At 39.2% G+C, this 23,132-nt stretch overlaps 1 pseudogene; it reads left to right on the plus strand.

The window, feature by feature from the left end:
* Positions 1-18,351: 18,351 nt before the first annotated feature.
* On the plus strand, positions 18,352-18,918 carry LOC116889307 (annotated as a pseudogene).
* The last annotated feature ends 4,214 nt before the right edge of the window (positions 18,919-23,132 follow it).

Here is a 23,132-nt window from a genome sequence, read left to right on the forward strand (position 1 = left end):
TGAAGACTGAGCCCCAGTGAATGGGATTGTTGGGGAGGGCGGTAATGGGGAGGATGGAAGGGGAACACCCATAGAGAAGGGGAGGGGGAGTTGGAGGGTTTAGGGGGATGTTGGCCCCAAAACCAGGAAGGGGAATAACAATCAAAATGTAAATAAGAAATACTCAAATTAATAAAGATGAAAAATAAAAGAAATACCCAATTTAATTAAGATGGATTCTAAAAAAAAGTCTTTCATAAACAACACATACACACACACACACACACACACACACACACACACACACACACACACACACACACAAAAGAATCCAGTGGGGAAATGAGGTGTTCAGTGAACAGAGGAACAGTAAGTTTCTATTTCATGATCACAGAATTTGCATCTGGGAGGATAAAAACTTATAAAGATGAATGTGGATGATAGACAATATAAACAAATGCATGTCACAAAATGGCTAATATGGTACATTACATGAATTTTTAGTATAATTAAACATTTTGTGGGCATAAAATACTGTGAATGTAGGAACAAATAAATAGTATTTTGTTATAAAGTTCTCAATAAACACATGATTTTCAAATGACTAATATGTGTTTCTACACTTATGTGTGCCTATATGTGGTATATTTATATATTCTTGTATATGTGTGAACACATACAAGTGCATCTGTGTGTGTTTGCATGCTCATATAGAGCCCAGAGGAAGACATTAGGTGTTTTTGTAGTGGATCTCCACCGTATTTTAAAAATAAGGTCTTTCATTGAGCCAGAATGTCATTAATTACTCTAGACAGCTGGATAACAAGCTGCAAAGTCGTCCTATCTCTATATCACAAACACTGATACATACCACTGTACCCAGTGTTTGACAAGGGTTCTGGGAATCAAACTCTGGTTCTCATGCTTACATGGCTAAAATTTTATTGACTTGGCTATCACTTCAACCACTATATCTGCTTTTTAAATAGAAATAGAAAACAATATGCCATGTACTTTTACTTCACTGCAATTCATTTACATGAGCCTCCAGGTCCTGGGAGAGAAAATCAAGCAGGCAGCTTTTTCAGAAGGCTTTTTCTTACCCCGAGGGAGGAACTCATCTGCTATCTTATTTCTGAAATATTTACATTCCTGCTTTTCAAAGACAGGTCTGTGATCTGTGCTCCCTAAAGGGAAAGCACCAGTATCTTTGGAGCTGATTTGGGCTCAGTAGAAGCAAACATCACTCTGGAGGTTTCAACATTAGTATAGCAAGTGGTCACCTGTCTGCCTGTAACAAAACCTTGAAAAGCTAGGAAAAGCTGTCCAACATGGAAATGATAAAGTTTGTGAAACCACACATTGTCAAAAAAAAATATGTGAGATCTCTGCATAATCACCACTTGCTTGGAAGGCATAGAGATTTTCCTCTGAGAAGTATTTATCTGTCTGGCCGAGTAATTGTTTTTATTTCTCATTAAAGACTTCATGAAAATAATCTAAGATATATGCAGGACAAGACAATGATAGTAGTCATTTAAAGTACTTAGGGAAATCCTAAAAGCTCCACAGGAAAATAGAATTTCGTGAGAATACAACCTCGGTGCTGCTCTTTCTTATTTTATCAAATGTAAAGTACTGCTCTGCTTTGATTTCCTATCTGATCTTGTTTCTAAGGGGAAAATGTGAGGAAGAAGAGGGTGCTCTCGTAATACACACCTGCTACTTGTTTCAACTTCTCCTAATGTTTGCTCTATGAACATCACAGACAAAGTGAGAAGGCGAATAAGTATTGAAAAGGTCTACCACATAAAGCACACACCCTGAAAATAATCACTTTTTAAATTGGTTTGTCTGTTTCACACTTTGCAGCATATTTTACCAATTAAATGAAAGTATATGGACTCAAAATAAGATTATTTTGTGAAAATGACAAAGTTTACTTAAAGGTGGCAAGTTGAAGCCATGAATTTATCTACGTCCCTTACCAAAGCTACCTCAGAGGGCAGTCAGCCACCAAGTGATGAGGTTACTTAAGCATCCACATGGGAAGCCAACCCAGAAAGAAATCAACTTGCCAACACCAATATATGAAAGACCCACAATGGAAACAAATTATTCAGCCAGACAAGCTTTTAGATAATCATATCTTCAGGTGAAATTACTCTGCTTTCTCACGAACAACTGTAGTTGTTCAATTGCCACATTGAACAACTGCTTAATTACCGAATCGCATAAACCTTGAGAAATAATGATAAATAGTTTTCATTTAAAGCAACTATATCTGGGTGCATTTTTCTCTGCATTATTCCAAAAATGAAAGTGGAGGTGGAACTAAAGTTGGATTGAACGCAACTGTTAGCTAGCACTCTTTAACAAATTACCTGTAAACTTTAAGCAGTAGTTCTCACCCTTCCTGATGCTATGATCCTTTAATACAGTTCCTCATGTTGTGGTGATGCCCCCATCCAAAAAAATATTTTGTTGATATTTCATAATTGTAATTTGTCCACTGTTATGAATTCTAATATAATTTTTTTGGAACTAGAGGTCTGTCAAAGGGGTTGCAACCACAGACTGAGAACCACTGCCCTAAAGAACAAGCTTCCAGTATCTCTCAAAGTACCAGCCTGGGATCTGTGACTACAATTGAATACTTAATTAAAGAGGCATCTATTTCTGATATTACAGAGTTGTTAGCAAGCGATACTAGCTTTCCTGTTGAATCACCAATGCTGGCTCAGAGCACAGTCAATTCCAATGTTGTGAGGTGGCTCAAGCATCCACATAGAGAGTCTATTTAGAAAGGAATCAAGTTGCCAACACCAAGTTGTAAGAAAGCTATCTTAGAAATGGACTGCTTGGAACAAGTCAATCTTTCAGATGGTGGTAATAAAACTAAGACTCAAAGCCGGAAATAGCAATAGAATTGGTTATTTAGTGCCTTGATTTACCCATAGATAAAAATGGCAATTGTATAATAATACCATCAAAATGTACAATAGTATTGATTTAGGAAGAGAATCATCAATAAATGGAAAAATATGTTGAGATCATGCAGTAGGATTTTTAATATCAGCAGGCTTTAATACAAAAGGCAAATGTCATGTTCTCAAGTTATATATATTTCTGTGGAAATGGGAGAAATGACAATGGGTTTTTTCCTTAGAAATTTCATATAACTGAGCTAGAGAGATGACTCAATGGTTAAAAGCATTGATGATTCTTTCAGAGGACCCAGGTTTGATTCTCAGCACCTACATGGTAGTTCATAACCATCTGTAATTCTAGAACTAGGGAACCTGATGCCTCTTCTGATCTCTGTGGGTATAATAGGCATGTACATAATGCACAGATATACCTGCAGTCAAACACCCATATGCAATAATATAAAACAAAAAATAGCAGCAACAGTAATGGTGTTAAGAAGAAGAAGAAGAAGAAGAAGAAGAAGAAGAAGAAGAAGAAGAAGAAGAAGAAGAAGAAGAAGAAGAAGAAGAAGAGAAAGGAAGAAGAAGAAGAAGAAGAAGAAGAAGAAGAAGAAGAAGAAGAAGAAGAAGAAGAAGAAGAAGAAGAAGAAGAAGAAGAAGAAGAAGAAGAAGAAGAAGAAGAAGAAGAAGTTGTAGTAGTAGTAAAGTTCCACTGGACTTGTTACATTAGAACTTCAATGATGTGGCATGTGTGTGTGTGTGTGTGTGTGTGTAAAATATTTTAATAGAGGTATCCTGCATGGGTAGATAATGCTGTTCCCAAGCAATGAGTTATTGAAGGAACAACCCTGTTAGAAGTTTCCTCTCTCCAAGCTAGGTTTCTTGGTTTTTGGAAGGTGTTTGTTCAGACCACTGGGAAAGAAAAATCATCAATAGTTTTACTGAGTAGTAGATTCTGCATGCTACAATACTGACCTGACAGACAAGATGTGCCCATTGATGCACTAGTGGTATGAATGTTGTAACGGTAGAGTAATAAATCACTTTCTGGTTGTACTTGAGGTCCATTCCTCAATGGAACATTATATCACCTTTGTCCAGAGCTCAAGAAACAACATAGAAGAAAGGCTGAAAGAATCTAAGAGCTCAAGAATGTAGGGGAGACTGGTGAAACTCTGACTTTGGCTATGACATGGACATGAAATTATGAACTCACAGCAGCTTTGGCCAATTGCAGAAGATCTATATACACAAAAAGTCATGAGGACAAGAGAGAACTGGTTGGAAAGAAGGGAATTAGCATGACTGAGAAAGATATCAAAGAGAGTAATAAGGGTGAATAGTATAGCATCAAAGTATTTTGTATATATTCATAAAAATATAAAAATAATGATAATTCCCCTTTTAAACCTGGCATAATGCTACAGCCTGGTAATACCAGTGCTGGAGGGGGAGGGGCAGGCAGATCTCTAGAACTCACTGACCAAGCCAGCATATGCTAATTGGCAAGATCAGGTCCCAGTGAGAGATCCTGTCTCAAATATAAAAGGATGGCAAAAAATGAAAAAAGCACTGACCAAAAAAATTAAGAAAAATGGAAAAACAGGAAGAAAACCTTTTAATTTTTTAATTAAAAGAAAACAAGGTAGATGGCACATGAAGAATGACACCGAAGGTTGACACAGCTCCTATATAAACACAAACACCTTTGTGGATTAAATACATTTCTGATTTACTCCAAGTCTCCAATAATGCACTGGTATCACATTGAACAAATAAATAAGCACTTCCCTTAGGAGTCATTTAACATAGTTCAGATCTGAGTTATATACTTCATGTTTCTGTATCTTCTGTCCCTTTTCTGTCTATAGTATAAGTCTATATCTGTGCCTTCGTGGGGCTGTCTTGTGAAACTCTGTCTGTGCTAGCATCTTCCCCTATCTGTGAGACTCTGTGTGTGTGTGTGTGTGTGTGTGTGTGTGTGTGTGTGTGTTCATAACAAGGGTTCTGCTCTGTCTATTGAACAATGCAGAAAGCACCCCAGGGAAGTCATAGTAAGGACCAAGTCACTGACTTCAACTGACCCCAACTGACACAGACAGCAGTACCACATACATTAATGTTTATCAAGAAATAGCCAAATGTTTTGTTCAATATTTATAGTGGATATTCACTTTAGACTATTGCTTTCAACTTCTGCATTTACATGTTTTAACAAACAATATACATGCATTATTCTTGGTGATAAGCAGGAAAGAGTAAGTAACTTGAGATTATTGTAGGTATTCATTAGTTTAATTGTAAAAGTTTATTGGATGGGAAGTCCAAAAGAAGTAAGGTTGGCTGTTACACTGTTCTCTTAAAAGCAAGTTAAACAAACAGGCTGAGTACACAGTAGGAGTGTAATCTTAAGTGACCTCAAAGTCTATTACTATCTCCGGCTGTGAGAGCCAGCAAAAGTTCCAGTATCTTAGAATGTAAGACATGTTTGCACAATATTGCAATACCAAGCACATACTTGTACACATGTGCATATGTAGACACACTGTAACATATGCATACAAACATGAGCATACTCATAAACATGCACACAAATAAATGCACAAGCACATAATGCAACAAAAAGAAATCAAGGATAAAAGAAAACACTTCAGTAAGAAAAAGCAAACACTCAACAAAACAGGAAGAAAAGCGTTGCATTTCTGTAGTGACAATGAAAGTCAGATGATAATGGAGGAATGAGTGGGACATTCTACAGAAGAGAATGTGACACCCACTCAAGATGATATTCAAGCCAAGAGGCAGCAGAGAGCTGTTCACCAGCATAAAGGAGCTCAGTGACACAGGCCCATGAGCACTCTTGATGAGTCCACTTGAAGATGAACTTGAGACTCATAAGAGGATATAGAACTAAAGGCTTAGGGATGGAGAATATGTGGCCACCCAACAGGCAAGATACAAAGAACACACTTCAGTAGACATTTCAAATAACTGTCGGGAGGAGGGCTGCTAAGCATAATATCACTGTTTCATAAGCTAGCACAGCATGAAAGCAGTATGGTAATGAAGAGAACCACAAGAGGAGATGGAAACAAGTGGAAAATGACTAATGTCTTGATTTCATAGCAAAATGTTAAACAGTTGTAGAAAATCAGTATCATATATAACTGAATATGGGCCCTGCGAAACAAGCAGAAAGTTTGTCTCAAAAAAGTGAAAAATGATTAACAAAGGAATCTAATGTTGACCTCTGGCATCCACACACATGCATGCACATACATATGTAAACTCATATACACACATACTCTCCACACAAATAATGGTAATAGAATAAAAACTGTAATTCAAAAGGAAGTAGTGTCTCTAACTTGTTATTAATATCCATCATTTCCATCCTTAACCTTATAACAATACTTTATGAGCTATCTCTTTCAAGAGAGTAAAAGTCATCCATCTGAAGCCCGCAATTCGATTCCAAACCTTTTTCATTTATTTGAGGGAAACCAAGGAAAATTAAGTACAACACCTTTATAAAACTGTATTATCCATATGGAGCCTGCAGGAACAAAGAATTCAGGGGGACTACATGTCCATCTTCCAGCATCATACAAATGATCCCATGACAGAGAAAGATGGCAGCAGCAACAGCAACAACAGCAAAATGCATGGACTTCCTTACCAACGAGGAGCAAGGGGGTGGGGAGAAGCAGCCCTGATTTTCCCTCAGACTCCTGATACCTGGGCCACTCTATCCACTCGGGGAAAAGGAATCTCTTTTGTTTCTTTTTTCAGGAAATACCTTCACAAAACCCAGATATAATTAAGTTGAAAAGAAGATTAATGTCACACATAGCCCTTAATATTTAGTATTGTGGTCAGCTGCCATAAACGGCACTCAGTCCTCACTGGTGGTAAATTTTAGTTGCTTCTTCTTTTATTATTTGTGGAGGTTTATATTGCTTCATCTTTGTCACAACGTCTCATCTTTTTTTTTTTTTAAGGAAAATTATCTTTGTGGTGTCATATGCTCAGCTTCATTCAACCACTCCTATTGTTCTCTGAGAACTTCTCGGAGTGTGAATTCATTTCATTTAGGACAGCAAAGGATTCCCAAAGCACAAAGAAGAAGCTGAGGGTGGGTTCTATTTTTAGTTCCCTCCCTTCTCACTAACTAAAAGCCTCCTTCAGAAATATGATCATCATATTTATGAAGCAAATCATTTCAATTGTACTCCAATAAAGTCAGAGTTTGCCTTTTACGGAAAAATCATTTTAACCTTTTATCGAAAATATACTTTTATATATTATGATTATGGTTCCCATCCCCCAACTCCTCCCAGATTCTCCTCACTCCCCCATCCACGTCCACACATTTTCTTCCTCTCATTACAATACTGATAGGCATCTAAAACAAATGAATAACAACAATAAATTTAAAATAAGGTAAAATAAAAACAAACCAGAATGGGACAAAACAACAAACAGAAAAAAAAAGAGCCAAAGAAAAAACAAAAGAAACGCATGTAGAAAAATCAGAAAACGTAATATATAAGCAAAAGTTTGTGGTGGGTAGCATGGCAGCACACAAGCAGACATGGAGCTGGAGTAGTAGCTACATCCTGATTTACAAGCAGGGGTGTGGGGGAACTCAGCCTGGCATGGGCTTTTGAAAGCTCAAAGCTGACCCCCAGTGACACACTTTCTCTAAGCAGGCCACACTTTCCAATCATTATACGCCTTTCTAAGAGTTCCACTCCACTGCGGTGAAGCATTCAATTGCATGAGCCTATGAGGGCCATTCCTATTCAAACCAACAAAGTTGGCATATCCAGCAAGGCTCCATTGGAGAAAACTAAATTTTCCTTTGCAAGTGGTTGTCAATTGGAGGTAGCTTCTAGGTTAGATATGGGGGCCTGTGTCCATTTCCACTCTTGGCACTGAGACCACAATCTGACTTAGACTTGTGGAGAACCTGTGCATGCTGTTTCCATCTCTGTGTGTTTGTATATGTGTGAATCCTGTTCTTCTTTCTTTTTTATTGGATTTTATTTATTTACATTTCAAATGTTATCCCCTTTCCCATCCTCCTGTCCATAAACCACTTATCCCATCACCCATCCCTCTTCTTCTATGAGGGTGTTCCTATTCCATCCACCCACCACTTCCTGCCAACCAGCCTTGGCATTCCCCTACACTGGGGGGGTCCAGCTTTAGCAGTAACAAGGACTTCTCCTCCCATTGGTGCCCAACAAAGCCATCCTCTGCTACATATGCAGCTGGAGCCAGGGGTCTGTCCATGTGTACTCTTTGGATGGTGGTTTAGTCCCTGGGAACTCTGGTTGGTTGGTATAGTTGTTCTTATGGGGTTGCAAACCCCTTCAACTCCTTCAATCCTTTCTCTAACTCCTCCAATGGGGACCCCATTCTCAGTTCAATGGTTGGCTGTGAGCATTTGCCTCTGTATTTGTCAGACTCTGGCACAGCCTCTCAGGAGACAGCTATATCAGGCTCCTGTCAGCATGCAGTTCTTGGCATCAGCAATATTGTCTGGGTTTGATGAATGTATGGATATGGGTTGACTCCCCAGGTGGGGCAGTCTCTGAATGACCATTCCTTCAGTCTCTGCTCCAAACTTTGTCTCTGTGTTCTTTCTAGAAGGCCTTCTTTCCTTGGTGTCTGGTATCCCCTCTGGCTCTTTCAACCTTTCCACCTCCTCTTCTGCAGTCTTTAGTCCTGAGGGGAGGAAATTGATGGAGACATCACATTTAGGAACGAGTTTTCTAAGTTCTCTCACTCTGTGCACATAATCCAGTTGTGTAAATCTCTATTTGTTCCCATCTACTGAAGGACGAATCTTCTCTGATGATGGTCAAGCAAGACACTGATCTATGAGTCTAGCAGAATGTCATTGAGAATAATGTTTTTGCTGTGTTCCTTTAGCAGAACAGTAGTATAAGGATTTCCCCTAGATCCCTGGCCTATCTAATCTCAGGTTCTTAGCCACCCAAGGAATGTCAGACATGGTTATTCCATCTAATGAAGTAGTCCTTAATTATGATCAGATAGTGTTGGTTACTTCCACAACTTTTATGCCACTATGGCACCAGCATAACTTGTAGGCAGGTCACCCTTTTAGATCAAAGGGTTTGTAGCTGGATTGGTGGTTACCTTTCTTTGTTGGTAGCATACAGAGTGCCTTCCAGTACCATGAAGACTAGCCAGTAAGGGTGAAATCTCTAAGTACGCATCAACTAGTCTTCTTCATGTTCAATGATAGATAGATAGATAGATAGATAGATAGATAGATAGATAGATAGATAGATAGATAGATGTTGTATTTACCAATATGACTTCCCATCAGTTTATGGAGAACAATCAATAACCTTGACAATAGTCTAAGTTATCTAGAAGTTCCTATATTGGCCCTTTGGCCAATAACAGTTATATGTATCCTATTCCAGGCATTAGAGGATTTTTTTGGTGATGAAAGATGTCCCTTTGGGACTTTATTGTCCCCATTATTTTCACATTCCATTTAGATCTCCTTCATGTGTGCATATTTTTAGGAAGGTTCTACTGTATTGGGTTTCCATATGACTTATCAAATGGACCTTAGTTTTGACTGCCCCTCCCTTTATTCCCACCTCCATTCTTTTCTCCCCTTCCCATTTTATCCTCCTGTTTTAGTTGCCCCCTTGACCCTTCCCCAGTAGTCCCTTACTCTATACTCAACCTCTATAGTTACAAGAATTGTAGTTGTAGCTTGCTTATCAAAGACCTAACAACTAACACCTACATAAAAGCAAATACATACCATATTTGTCTTTTTGGATATGAATTATCTCACCCAAATGATTTTATTCTCTAGCACTATGCATTTGCCTGTGAATTTCATGATTTTGATTTTTTTTACAGCTGAACAATACTAGATTATGCAAAAATATCACATTTTATTTATCTATTCATCCTTTAATGGACAGCTAGGCTGTTTCCAATTTCTGGCTTTTATGAATAGAGTAGCAATAAACATGGTTAAGCAAGTGACTCTGTGATTGTATAAGCATCTTTTGTGTATAAACCCAAGAGTCATAAAACAGGATCTTGAGGTAGATTGATTCCCTGCTTTCTGAGGAACAATCATACTGATTTCCATAATGGCTGCATGAGTTTGCATTCCCACCAGCAATGGATAAGTATTCCTCTTACTCCTTATCCTTGCCAGCATGAGCTGTTTATTGATCTTGGCCATAGTGGCTGGTGTAAGACGAAATCTCAAAGTGGCTTTGATTTACATTTCCCTAATGACTGATGGTGCAGAGCATTTCCTTGTTTCTCAGCCATTTGTGTTCCCTCTTTTGGGAACTCCCTTTGGAACCCCATTTTTAATTGGGTTATTTGTTTTTAATGTCCAGTTTTTTGAAGATATAGGCAGAGAGAGAGAGAGAGAGAGAGAGAGAGAGAGAGAGAGAGAGAGAGATATTAGCCATCTATTAGATGTGTTTTCAGTAAAAACCTTTTCCCATTCTGTAACATGCTGTTTGAAACAAATGATGGTGTCCTCTGATATATCAAAGATTTTCTGTTTCATGAGGAACCATTTATTGTTTATCTTACTGAATGCACAATTGGTATCCCTATTCATGAGGTCATTTTCTGTACCGATGACTTGAAAGCTACCACCCCCCAATTTTTTCTTCTATTAGACTCAGTGCTTCTACTTTTATGTTCATGTTTTCCAACCACTTGGAGTTAAGGTTGGTGTGGAGTGATAAGTATGAATCTATTTGTACCATTCTACATGCAATCATTCAGATTGACTGGCACCAGTGGTAGAAGATGCTGTCATTTTGGGGGTGTATGTATTTCTGGTTTTTTTTTATTTCTATATTTCTTTTCCTATTGGATATTTTTTTGCTTAGATTGCAAAACCTTTCCAGGTTTCCTGTCCATAAACCCCCTATACCATCCCCCATCACCTTCTATGAGGGTGTTCCCCAACCCAAACCACCCACCCCTTCCTGCCTCCCTGCCTGAATATTCCTCTGCACTGGGGGTCCAGCCTTGGCAGGAACAAGGGCTTCTCCTACCCTTGGTGCCCAACAAGGCTATCTTCTGCTACATATGCAGCTGGAGCCATGAGTCTGTCCATGTGTACTCTTTGGATGGTGGTTTAGTCACTTGGAGCTCTGGTTGGTTGGTATTGCTCTTATAATGGGGTTGCAAACCCCTTCAGCTCATACAATCCTTTCTCTAACTCCTCCAAAGGGATCCCCATTCTCAGGTGAATGGTTGGCTGCAACCATTAACTTCTATATTTGTCATGCTCTGGAAGAGCCTCTCGGGAGAGAGCTATATCACATTTCTGTCTGCATGTGCTTCTTTATTTTTATTGGATTTTCTTTATTTATAGTTCAAATGCTACCACCTTTCCTCATTTCCTGTCCATAAGCCTCTTATCCTCTCCCCCTCCCCCATAAGGGTGCTCCCAGAATTCACCCCCCTTACTGCCCTCCCAACATTCCCCTGCACTGGGGGTCCAACCTTGGCAGGACCAAGGGCTTCCACTTACACTGGTACCCCAACAAGGCTATTCTCTGCTACATATACAGTTGGAGCCCTAAGTCAGTCCATGTATAGGAAGCTCTGGTTGGTTGCCATTGTTCTTCTTAAGGGATTGTAAGTCCCTTCAGTTCTTTCAATCCTTCCTCTAATTCCCCCAAAGAGGGTCCCATTCTCAGTTCAAGGTTTGCTGCTAACATTGACCTCTGTATTTCACATGCTGTGGTTGTGTCTCTCAAGACAGATCTACATCCAGTCCCTTTCAGCATGGACTTTTTAGCTTCATCAAACTTATCTAGTTTTGGTGGCTGTATATGTGTGGGCCACATGTGAGGCAGGCTCTGAAAGGCCATTCCTTCAGTTTCTGCTCCAAAACTTACCTCAATATCCCCTCCTATGGATATTTTTGTTCCCGCTTTTAAGAAGTAGAAGCATGCGCATTTTGGTCATCCTACCTCTTGAGATTCCTGTGGTCTGTGGATTGCATCTTGGGTAATTCAAACTTTTGGGTTAATATCCACTTGTCAATGACTGCATACCATGTATGTTTTTCTGTGATTGGGTTACCTCACTCAGGATGATATTTTCTAGTTCCATCTATTTGCCTACAAATTTCATGAAGTTAATGTTTTTGATAGCTGAGTAGTATTCCACTGTGTAGATGTACCATATTTCCTGTATCCATTCCTCTGTTGAAGGGCAAGTGGATTATTTCCAGCTTCTGGCTACTATAGATAAGGCTGCTATGAACATAGTGGAGCATGTGTCTTTGTTGTATGTTGGAGCATCTTTTGGGTATGTGCCCAAGAGTGGTATAGCTGAATCCTCAGGGAGTCCAATATCCAATTTTCGGAGGAAACTCCAGACTTATTTCCAGAGTGGTTGTACCAGTTTGCAGTCCCACCAACAAGGACAAGTGTTCCTCTTTCTCTACATCCTTGCCAGCATCTGCTGTCACCTGAGTTTTTTATCTTAGTCATTCTCACTGGTGTGACACAGAATCTCAGGCTTGTTTTGATTTGCATTTCCCTAATGATTAAGGATGTTGAACATTTCTTTAGGTGCTCCTTGGCCATTAGATATTCCTAAGCTGAGAATTTTTTGTTTAGCTCTGTGCTGCATTTTTAATAGGGTTATTTGGCTCTCTAAACTCTAACTTCTTGAGTTCTTTGTATATTTTGGATATTAGTCCTCTATCAGATGGAGGACTGGTAAAGATCTTTTCCCAATCTTTTGGTTGCCACTTTGTCCTAATGACAGTGTCCTTTGCCCTACAGACACTTTGCAGTTTTGTGAGGTCACATTTGTCGATTCTTGATCTTAGAGCATAAGCCATCGGTGTTCTGTTCAGAAAATTACCCCAGTGCCCATATGTTCGAGACTCTTCCCCACTTTTTTCTATTAATTTGAGTATCTGGTTTGATGTGGAGGTCCTGGATCCACTTGGACTTAAGCTTTCTACAGGATAATAAGAATGGACTGATTTGCATTCTTCTACATGCTGACCTCCAGTTAAGCCAGCACCATTTGTTGAAAATGCTATCTTTTTTCCATTGGGTGGTTTTAGCTCCTTCGTCAAAGATCAAGTGACCATAGGTATGTGGGTTCATTTCTGGGACTTCAATTCTGTTCCACTAATCTATCTGCCTGTCTGTGTACCAATATCATACAGTTTTTATGAATATTGCTCTATAACACTGCTTGAGGTCAGGGATGGTGATTCCCCCAGAAGTTTTTTAATTGTTGAGGATAGTTTTAGATATCCTTGGTTATTTGTTATTCCAAATAAATTTGAAAATTGCTCTTTCTATCTCTATAAAGAACTGAGTAGGAATTTTGATGGGGATTGCATTGAATCTGTAGATTGCTTTTGGCAAAATGGCCATTTTTACTATATTATTCCTGCCGATCCATGAGCATGGGAGGTCTTTCCGACTTCTGAGACTTGAAGTTCTTGTTATACAGATCTTTCACTTGCTTGGTTAGAGTCACACCAAGGTATTTTATATAATTTGGGACTATTGTGAAGGGTATCATTTCCCTAATTTCTTTCTCAGCCTGTTATTCCTTTGAGTAAAGGAAGACTACTGATCTTTTTGAGTTAATTTTATACCCAGACACTTTCCTGAAGTTGTTTATCAGGTTTAGTAGTTCTCTGGTGGAATTTTTGGGATCACTTAAATATACTATCATATCATCTGCAAATAGTGATATTTTGACTTCTTCTTTTCCAATCTGTATCCCCTTGACCTCCTTTTGTTGTCTGATTGCTCTGGCTAGAACTTCAAGAACTATATTGAATAAGTAGGGAGAGAGTGGACAGCCTTGTCTAGTCCCTGGTTTTAGTGTGATTGCTTCAAGTTTCTGTCCATTTAGTTTAATGTTAGCCACTGGTTTGCTGTATATGGCTTTTACTATGTTTAGGTATGGGCCTTGAATTCCTATTCTTTCCAGGACTTTTATCATGAAGGGGTGTTGAATTTTGTCAAATGCTTTCTCAGCATCTAATGAAATGATCATGTGGTTTTTTATCTTTCAGTTTGTTTTTATATAGTGGATTCTGTTGATGGTTTTCTCTATATTAAACCATCCCTGCATCCCTGGGATGAAGTCTACTTGATCATGGTGGGTGATTGTTTTGATTTGCTCTTGGATTCTGTTTGCAAGAATTTCATTGAGTATTTTTGAGTATAAGGGAAATTGGTCTGATGTTCTCTTTCTTTGTTGGGTATTTGTGTGGTTTAGGTAAAAGAGTAATTGAGGCTTCATAGAAGGAATTCGGTAGTGCTCCATCTGTTTCAATTTTGTGCAAAAGTTTGGGTAGTATTGGTATGAGGTCTTCTATGAAGGTCTGATAGAATTCTGCACTGAACCCATCTGGACCTGGGCTCTTTTTGGTTGGGAGAGTTTTAATGACTGCTTCTCTAGGAGTTATGGGGTTGTTTAAATGGTTTATCTGTTTCTGATTTAACTTCAGTACCTGTTATCTGTCTAGGAAATGGCCCATCTCCTCCAGATTTTCAAGTTTTGTTGATATAGGCTTTTGTAGTAGGATCTGATGATTTTTTTTTAATTTCCTCAGATTCTGTTGTTATGTCCCCGTTTTCATTTCTGATTTTTTCTGTTAATTTGAATATACTCTCTGTGCCCTCTGGTTAGTCTGGTTAACTGTTTATCTATCTTGTTGATTTTCTCAAAGAACCAGCTCCTCATTTTGTTGATTCTTTGTATAATCCTTTTTGTTTCTACTTCATTGATTTCAGCCCTGAGTTTGACTATTTCCTGCCTTCTATTCCTCTTGGGTGTATTGGTTTCGTCATGGAATATCTTGGTTACTCCATCTATGTTAATTGAGAGTTTTACTGGATATAATAGCCTGGACTACTATTTGTGTTCTCTTAGGGTCTGTGTGCCATCTGCCCTGGATCTTCTGGCTTTCATAGTCTCTGGCGAGAAGTCTGGTGTAATTCTAATAGGTCTGCCTTTATATGTTTCTTGACCTTTTTCCCTTACTGCTTTTAATATTCTTTTTCATGTGTATGCATTTGATGTTTTGAATATTATGTGATGGGAGGAGTTTCTTTTCTGGTCCAATATGTTTGGAGTCCTATAGTCTTCTTGTATGTTTATGGGAATCTCTTTCTTTAGGTTAGGGAAGTTTTGTTCTATAATTTTGTTGAAGATATTTACTGTGCCTTTAAGTTGGGAATCTTTGCTCTCTTCTATACCTATTATCTTTAGGTTTAATCTCCTTGTTGTTTTGAGTTAGGAGCTTTTTGCCTTTTATATTTTCTTTGACGGTGTGCCAATGTTTTCTATGGTATCTTCTGCTCCTGAGATTCTCTCTTCTATTTCTTGTATTGTGTTGGTGATGCTTCCTTTTATGACTCCTGATCTCTTTCTTAGGTTTTCTATCTCCAGGCTTGTCTCCTTTTGTGATTTCTATATTGTTTCTATTCCTATTTTTAAATCCTGGATAGTTTTGTTCAATTCCTTCACCTGTTTGGTTGTGTTATCCTGTAATTTTTAAGAGATTTTTGTATTTCCTCTTAAATGCTTCTATTTGTTTACCTGTGTTGTCCTGTATTTCCTTAAGGGAGTTATTTATGTTCTTCTTAATGTCCTCTATTATCATCATGAGATATGATTATTGAATGCAAATCTTGCTTTTCTGGTGTGTTTAGATATCCTGTATTTGCTTTGGTGGGAGAACTGGGCTCTGATGGTGCCAAGTAGTCTTGGTTTCTGTTGCTTAGAATCCTGCCTCTCACCATCTGGTTGTCTCTGGTATTAGCTGTTCTTGCTGTCTCTGACAGTGGCTTGACCCTCCCATAAGCCTGTGTGTCAGCACTCCTGGAGACTGGCTTTCTCCCAGTGGGATCTGGGTACAGAAATCTGTGTCACAAGGTCAGCTCCAGGCTCATGCAGAAACGGGAAGGATCCTGTCCCAGACTGCTCCCTGAGTTCCTGTATCCTGAGGGCTCCAGGCAGTCCCTCGGAACAGAAGGGCTAGTCTTACCTCTGCTCTCAAGTGTGTCAGAGCTCAGGGGACTGGTTCTCACCTCTGGGTGCAGGCAAAGGCTGTATTTCTGGTTTCTTTATCACAAAACTCAGATATCCATAGATGCTTGGACTTATGCCTGGGTCTTCAATTCTATTGCCTGAACGAACATGCCTTTTTTTATGCTGCTTTTATTACTATACCATATGGTTTTTATTACTGTAGCTCTGAAGTACAACTTGGAATTGCAAATGATGATTCCATCAGCAATTCTTCTATTATCCAGGATTGTTTTAGTTGTCCTGATTTATTTTTTTAATTTTTATGTTTGTGTGTATATGTGTTTCCATATAAGCTGGAGATTATCCTTTCAAGTTCAGTGAAAATTTGTGTTGGAATCGTGATGTATTTAATCTGTTGGTTAATTCTTGTAGGATGGTCATTTTTACAATGTTCATCCCACTGATCCATGAGCATGGAAGATCTTACCATCTTATGAATATCTTCTTCAATTATTTCTTCAAAGTCTTAAAGTTTTATCATCCAAGTATTTCACTTGCTTGGTTAAAGCTATCTCAAAGATAGTTCATATTATTTATAGTTATTGTTATTTGTTATTTCCCTGATTTCTTTCTTTCTCAATTATTTTGGTCATTTATATATATATATATATATATATATATATATGAAGGCTACTGATTTTTCACATTAATTTTGTATCCAGCTACTTTGTTGGGAGTATTTATTAGCTGTAGGAGTTTCTCAGATAATTTTTTGAATCATTTATGTGCACTATCATATCATCTGCAAATAAAGATATTTTGACATCTTCTTTTCTAATTTATATTCCTTTGATCTCCTTCAATTGTCTTATTACTTTAGCTAAAACTTCAAGTGCTATATATTGACTAGCTATGGAGAGAATGAACAACCTTAACTGGTTCCTGCTTTTTTTAGTAGAATTGCTTTGAGTTTCTCTCCATTTAATTTGATGTTGGCTATAGGCTTGCTCTAAACTGCTTTATTATGGTGAGGTATGTCCCTTGTATCCCTAATCTCTGTAGGACTTTTATTATGAAGAGGTATTGGATTTTTATCACAGGCTTTTCTCCATCTAGTGAGGTGATTTCTTGAGTTTTTAATATGGTAAGATACATTTATCAACTTACATATGTTGAACCATCCCTGAATCTCTAGGATTAAGTCTACTTAATCATGGTGGATAATCTTTCAGTGTGTTCTTCTACTTGGTTTGCAAGTACTTTATTGAGAATTTTTGCATCTGTATTCATAAGGGAAAATTGGCTTGTAATTCTTTTTCTTTGTTGGGTCTTTGTGTAGTTTAGGTATCAGGGTAATTCTGGCCTCATAAAAAGAATTGGGCAATGTTCCTTCTGTTTATATTTTGAGGAATAGTTTAAGAACTATTGACATTAATTCTTCTTTGAAAGTCTTGGAGAATTCTGCATTCTGTCTGTCTGGCCTTGAGATTTAGGGGTGTGGCACACTTTCTTTTAACTTGAGATACACCCCATGGGAGAGAACCAACCCCTGACACTATTAATGATTGCTATGCTCGCAGACAGGAGCCTAGCACAACTGTATTCTGAGAAGCTTCATCCAGCAGTGAATGGAAACAGATGTAGCTATCCACAGCCAAACACTAAGCAGAGCTCAGGGAGACTTGTGAAAGAGTGATGGAGTAGGATTGAAGGAGCCAAAGGGGTCAAGAACACCCTAAGAAGACTTACAGAGCCAACTAATCTGGGCCCTTGGGGGGCTCGGGGACTTAACCACCAATCAAACAATATGCATGGAATGAATCTAGGCCCCCTACACATAGGTAGCAGATGTGGAGCTTGGTTTTCATGTGGGTCCCCTAAGAATTGAAGCAGGGGCTATTTCTGAGTTGGACTCTGTTGCCAGGCTGTGGACCCCTTTTTCCTTCTAGCTGGGTTGCCTTGTCTGATGAGATTTGATGTGCCAGGATGAATTGGTTTCCAGCAGAGTTGGGGTGGGGGTAGGAGAAAAGGTGGAACTAGGAGGAAAGGATGGAGGGGGCTACAATAGGGATATAAAATGAATAAATAAATTAATGAACAAAATACAACTGAAGATTCGCTCTAAATTTTAGTGTTTAATTTGAAGTAATGCAGAAATTAATTCATGTAATAAAACACCAAGCTCATAATTTTTCTGTCAACAGGCTTTTGACAGCAAAGATACTATTTTACCAATGTCTGATTAAAATATTTTATAACAATGTTAATAAAAAGAAAGTTTTGGAAGAAGCTATCCCAGGCCCATCAGCAGCCAGTCGAGGCTGTTCTAAGGTACTATAGATCCCGCTCCTGTGAGCAGGTCTGGGGTCTGCAGGAAACCCGAAAATGAGGCACCATGAAGCTGTAGAGCCTGTGTCCTTTACAAGAGCAAACCAAAAGCAGATGTTCAAAGGTGTGTACAACATGTCTTCCTTCAGTTTCTTCCAGAGGTTCAGTGTTCAGGAATTCATGACCTTTACAAGTCAACTGGTTGCGGAATGCTCAGCAAAAGGCAGCAGAGATTCTGTCAAAGAACAAGCATATTTTTGCCATGTCTACATCCGGAGTGATGGTCTTGCAGGTGTGGTCATTGCTAACAATGTATACCTTTCCAGAGTGGCCTTTACTTTACTGGAGAGGGTACTAGATGAATTCTTCAAGCAGGTTGATAGAATAGACTGGCCAGTAGGATCCCCTGCTACAAGATACCAGAACTGCCAAGAAGCTGATCCCATAATTACAAGCTGAACTGACAAGACCAAAATCATTTGGCATAACCATGGAGTCTTTGTTAGAGTGAGGTGAGAAGCTTGATGACTTGGTATCCAAATTAGGAGTACTGGGAACACAGTCGATAGCCTTCTACAGAATTGCCTGGAAACAAAACTCATGCTGTACAATAATGTGAAGTAGCCCACAGAGGCAGGTGCTGGATCATCATGTCATATCAACCCCTGGAGACAGATGATATCTTAGAAGAACATCTGGATCCAGGCAGAGTGGCTGCTTTTATTTTGAAATTCCCAAGAGGAATGTACGGATGCTCTAAGGATGGGAACATTGAAGTTCACATGTGTGGTTTTGACTTTGAGAAAGAATTTGAGATCCTCAAAGATGTAATATTGGGAAAATGAAACCATAAACTCTAAGTGACTCTTATGGATGATGCTGAAGGGCTTATACTCAGCTAACCCTGGAAGGCAGTATGGGAGGGAATGTTTTTCCTGTTCCTTGGTATGACTTAGGATTTCATTTGTGCATTAACCATATTAAGTATCTAGTGAATGGGATTGGGGAGGGTACTGGATAATAGGGCTAGGGTAAGCATGGTGTGAACACTCCAGCAGTATACTACCTTGCACTGTGGGGGCTGGGAGAAGATCACCATGGCCAGTAAAAGGCCGTGGTCACTGGATGTCATGTGTTTAGCTTTCCTGTCTGGTAAGACTAGCATCTGGCAGTGTCCGGGCCCATCCTAAGTACCTTCATCCAGTACTACAAAGATGACTTGTGGGAGGTACTTAGAATGGGCTAAGATGGCCAGGTTGTGGAAGTTGCAGTTTTATCAGCTAGCAGACTGACTGTGGGAGGGTCAGCTAGGAGTGTAGATCTTTAGGCAAGTTGCAGACACTGGTGCCTTTAGCTGTCCAGTGTAGAGGAAGACTCACCTGAACTTGCACTTGGATTTTGAACATCAAGATCAATGTAGTGGGTGCTATCATCTCTCAAAAATGGTTTTATTTGTCTCTGTGTCTATGAAACTGTTTTGGCAACTGCCTGGGGCTTGCATGTTGGGACAAGTCATCCCTGTGGGTACCAGAACAAGTTCCAGCAGCCTGAACATTTCCAGTGACCACCTGTGGTCTGTCCAGTTCTGGCCTACAAGCCCCTTAAAAGCTATAGGGTGGAGGATGTTGAGGGGTTTATCTGAGCTGACAGCACAGTCTACATGGTGAGTCCAGAATGTGCCAGGTTCCACATCACTTCTTCATGTTCTGCTGTGCACAAACTATATCCAAGAGATATTGTCTCCCCAAAAGACACTACTGGGATGCTGATCTCTAATTTTTGAGCCAGAGTGGTCTCATTCTGATGATCCATACCCTGAGACTGCTGAGCTGCCTCACAGTGTCCATCTAAGGAGGGGGATATCTACTGTGGCTTCCAAAACTTCTCACTAGTTTGTGTACCTGTTTATTACTCTGGATACTGTTAGCCAAACGGTTCAGCCCCTACCCCAACCCCAGGAGTGGCCTGCCCATGGAACTTTTTTTACTGACACAGATCTCTCCAACCCAGGGCCCCTAGGTAGCACATATCCAGTCTGTTTCTGGCACTTGAGGTGTTATAAATGGTGTGGACTGCTGCCTCCTTCTCTTCTTGCTCTTGGAGGTAGTGGAGAGGAGTAGAGGTGGGTGTGAGTAAAACTTTGTAAGGAAAAGGTAACCTTTGCCTACATATGGCTGTCCACCAGGGTTTCACTTGCCCTGCAGTGCATTACTTGCTATGTGTTTCCCATTCCCCTGTTATATTCTAATATTAAATCATTTGGCAAGAGTGGATTTTAATACTTCCTAATTAATCTATGTTCCATATGATGGCTTCTGTCCAAATAAAATTGTCCTTTAAATTTAAAAAAAAAAAGGTTTTCTGTACAAACACTATGGATATATTTTGTTTCAAAAGGAAAATGAAAATAATACAAAAATGTTATTTAAAATTACAAGTGATAGAAGAAACAATCTCAGGGGCAGAAGATACCATAGAAAACATTGACACAATGGTCAAAGAAAAAGTAAAACACAAAAAGTTCCTAACCCAAAATATCCAGGAAATATAGGACACAATGAGATGATCAAACCTAAGGATCATAGGTATAGAAGAGAGGGAAGATTGTCAACCTAAAGAACCAGTAAATATCTTCAACAAAATTATAGAAGAAAACTTCCCTAACCTAAAGGAAGAGATGTCCATGAACATATAAGAAGCTTACAGAACTCCAAATAGATGGGACCAGAAAAGAAATAGCTCCCATCACATAATAGTCAAAACACCAAATGCAAAAAGAAAGAAAGAAAGAAAGAAAGAAAGAAAGAAAGAAAGAAAGAAAGAAAGAAAGAAAGGCAATTAAAAGAAGTAAAGGGGAAAGGGCAAGTAACATATAAAGGTAGAACTACCAGAATTACACCAGACTTCTTACCAGAGACTATGAAATCAAGAAGATCCTGGAAAGATGTCATATAGACTCTAAGAGAACACAAATGCCAGTCCAGGCTACTATATCAAGCAAAACTCTCAATTAACATAGATAGAGATACCAAGACAAAAACTAAATTAACACAATACGTTTCGACAAATCCAGCCCTACAAAGGATAATAAATGGAAAACTCGAGCACAAGGAGGACTATGCCATAGAAAAAGCAAGAAAGTAATCTCCTCCTGGCAACAAAACCAAAAGAAGAGTGACACACAAACATCATTTCATATCTAACAACAAAAATATCAGGAAACAACAAATCGCTATTCCTTAATATCTCTTAATATCAATGTACTCAATTCCCCAATAAAAAGATATGGACTAATAGAAAGGATATGCAAAGAGGACCTAGCATTTTGCTGCATAGAGGTAAAACATCTCAGAGACAAAGAAACTACCTCAGAGTAAAATGCCACAAAACAACTTTCCAAGTAAATGGTCCAAAGAAACAAGCTGGAGTAGCCATTTTAATATCGAATAAATTCGACTTTCAATGAAAAGTTATCAAAAAAGATGAGAGAGGACTCAAGCTGCAGGTGCTCTGCGGTCCAGACTTCGGCCGGATCTGAAGGGACCCGGTCAAACAGCTCCCTGCATGCAAATTCCATGGGAGGAAGAGCTCGACCTTCAGAGGGGTAGACATGCCAGGGAAGCCAGAGGAGACTACTCTCTGCCCACATTTCTGACTCTAGAGGAAAACACTTAGTGCCATCTGGGCCACCTGTACACAGGGACCCCGGGAAGGTGGCTCAGGCCCTTCTGGTTGCTACCCTCATGGAGAGCTGAAATGCAGCCCCTGAGGACTGACTTCAGACCCAAGACCAGAGGTAAGACCAACTTTTCTGCTCCAAGTGACCTGCCTGGCGGACTCAGGACACACGCCAAAAGGAACAGCTGAAGACCAGTAGACAGGAATGACTACATGCCTGAAAGCAGAACACTCTGTCCCCATAACTAGCTGAAAGAAAACAGGAAAACAGGTCTACAGCACTCCTAAACACAGGCATATAGGACAGTCTAGCCGGTGTCAGAAATAGCAGAACAAGGTAACACCAAAGACAACCTGATGGCGAGAGGCAAGCACGGGAACCCAAGCAACAGACACCACGGCTACATGGCACCATCAGAGCCCAATTCTCACACCAAAGCACACACTGAATATTCAAACACACCAGAAAAACAAGATCTAGATTTAAAATCACAAGTGATCATGAAAATGGAGGACTTCAAGAAACACATAAAGAACTCCCTTAGAGAAATGCAGGAAAACACAAATAAACAAGCAGAAGCCTATAGAGAGGCAACAGAAAATTCCCTGAAAGAATTAGAGGAAAACACAATCAAACAGGGGAAGGAATTAAAAATGGAAATAGAAGCAATAAAGAAAGCACAAAGGGAGATAACCCTGGATATAGAAAACCAAAGGAAGAGACAAGGAGCCGTAGATATGAGCATGACCAATAGAATACAAGAGATAGGAGAGAGAATCTCAGGAGCAGAAGATTCCATAGAAATCATCGACACAACTGTCAAAGATAATGTAAATGGAAAAAAAGTACTGCACCAAACATACAGGAAATCCAGGACTCAATGAGAAGATCAAACCTAAGGATAATAGGTATAGAAGAGAGTGAAGACTCCCAGCTCAAAGGACCAGTAAATATCTTCAACAAAATCATAGAAGAAAACTTCCCAACCTAAAGAAAGAGAAGGCTGGCTTAAACATAAAAGAAGCCTACAGAATTCCAAATAGATTGGACCAGAAAAGAAACTCCTCCTGGCACATAATAGTCCAAACACCAAATGCACAAAACAAAGAAAGAATATTAAAAGCAGTAAGGGGGAAAGATCAAGTAACATATAA

This window comes from Rattus rattus, chromosome X (genome assembly GCF_011064425.1).
Source record: "Rattus rattus isolate New Zealand chromosome X, Rrattus_CSIRO_v1, whole genome shotgun sequence".
Classification (NCBI taxonomy): Eukaryota; Metazoa; Chordata; class Mammalia; order Rodentia; family Muridae; genus Rattus; species Rattus rattus.